Here is a 2,186-nt window from a genome sequence, read left to right as displayed (position 1 = left end):
CTCATGATGTCACAGAGAGGACAGCTATGTCAACAACCACTTTACTATCAGGCTGCATCCCATAAAGGCTTTAATAACAGGGCAGCTCATAGGGAGGAGGGTGATTTCTAACCAGATGCGCTCCAGAAGGCTTCATGTGGAAAATGACATGTCATCTAGGCCTTGAAAAAAAAAAAATGGGGGAGCAGGATATTCCAAGAAGGATCCATGTGACAAAAGGCTTAAGGGTGAGCACTGTCACTAATGTGGTGGTGAAGCTTGATGTGGAGGGAAAGGAAAGGGGAAAGGAGGCACACAGAACTGGGAATCATTCCTAAAAAGAAAGCTGGAGCACAAGTTCTCAACAACATCCCAGTAAACGTCTCCTCTTATTTGAGGATTCTCTGTGGGGGTTTTTTGTTTGTTGTTTTTTCTGGTTTGAGATTTATTTCTTGCTTATGAAAGCCAGATAAAATGAGGATCTCACTATATTTGCTAAATTGGCCATTTTGAATTTAAAAAATTAAAACTTAAAAAAAAAAAAAAAAAAAAAAAAGCTTTGCTATTCCCAAATCACTTCTTTTGTAATGTGATCACAAAAAAGAAAGGTGATTCCCACTTCAGACACAGAGGGAGAGTGTGGCTGGTTGGGGCTACCAGGGGAGACATTACAGTCCTCCTTGGGTTTCTAATGCAGCTTGGGCCACAGGGGAGAGGAAGCCAGGGCCCAGAGCTTTCAACAGCCAACGGGAAAGCAGAAATGGGCATATGCCCTATTCTTATGGGCTGACTATGGATAAAGTCATCTGGGGACTCTCTGGAGAGCTTTTTTATTTAATGTCCTATTCTCCAAGTCCACATAGGCATCCCATTGAGCTGGTACAAACCTGTCCCATACAATTCCTTGTTTTAAGGCTGAGGAAGGCAAATTTATTGAATCACGTGTAATGAAAGTAAAAATTAAAAATGCACACTTTGAGAAACTAATAAGATATTAAACAGAGGAAAAAGACCATCCTTTCACAGTCTCTGCTTAAATAAGCACCCTAGGAGGGCAAAAACACACAGAGAAGTGCAAAAATAGTTTAACTGTTAATTTCTGAGATTTCCACAGGAAATGCTATCTTACAGGATTCTCAAAAGAATTATTTTCACACTAGAGATACCTCCTTCATTGAAAGATAGTATCACATCAAGGACTGTCTCGGCAAAAATTATGTTAGTTGACCTTTCAGGGACCAGCAGCTGTAGAAATGGTTTCTGTGGCTGGTTAAAGGCGCCGAGTCCAAAAGCAGTGGGGAGTCACCCTGTAATTATATCGGGCCTGAATCCTGACCATGGAGTTGATTGGTGAAAGGTACACAGTAGGAATTCTGCAAGCACTTGTTGGCGGCCTGATCTTCACTCATCTGTTGTCCATCTTGTCTAAAACAGGGTTCTTTTTCTCTTCTGATTATAAAAGTACTTTGCTGTCAATAGCAAACTTTTATAAGGTACAAAAATATTCTGAAAGGGAAAGAAAACTCACCCATAATCATACTATACAAACATAACAACTTTTCATTTTGAGATTTCTCTCCTTTTTCCCCCTATATTATTCCAACACTTTCAAAATGTTAATTTATAAGATACATCACAGGTTGTATCTGACTGGTATATATAAAAAAGAGACCTATATACATGAAGTGAAAAAAAGAAGCACCCTGGAATAATCGTATAAACTACATTAAACTGTGTTTGTAGATTCAGTTGCTTAAATTTTATCCCCAAATGAAATAAAGGCAATACAGTAGAAAATACAATAAAAACATTATTTTAGGGGAAGATATTCATTACCAGAACCATGTTCCACAGTAACAGTGCAAATGCCCATTCTAGTTGAACAAGGTTGAGTGATTCCCCACTTGTTTCCCTACAATCTTGGGACACGATAAAGAAATTGCTACCTAAGTACATTTTATAAAGGTTACAGTAGGCCAAACCCAGAGAACAAAGGAGATAAAAAAACAATAATATTCAAAGCAGCAATGGAAAGCAACATAATTTAATTTCACCAGCAGATGTTTGCTTGGTGCTATTTGTTTTTGTTTTGTTTTGTTTTGTTTTTTTGTGTTTTTTTTAAAGATTTTATTTATTTATTCATGAAAGACACACACAGAGAGAGAAAGAGAGGCAGAGACACAGGCAGAGGGAGAAGCAGGCTCCAT

The sequence above is a fragment of the Canis lupus genome, chromosome 1 (genome assembly GCF_003254725.2).
Source record: "Canis lupus dingo isolate Sandy chromosome 1, ASM325472v2, whole genome shotgun sequence".
NCBI classification, from domain to species: domain Eukaryota; kingdom Metazoa; phylum Chordata; class Mammalia; order Carnivora; family Canidae; genus Canis; species Canis lupus.
The sequence above is the reverse complement of the archived record's forward strand: the minus strand, read 5'-3'. Positions refer to the sequence as shown.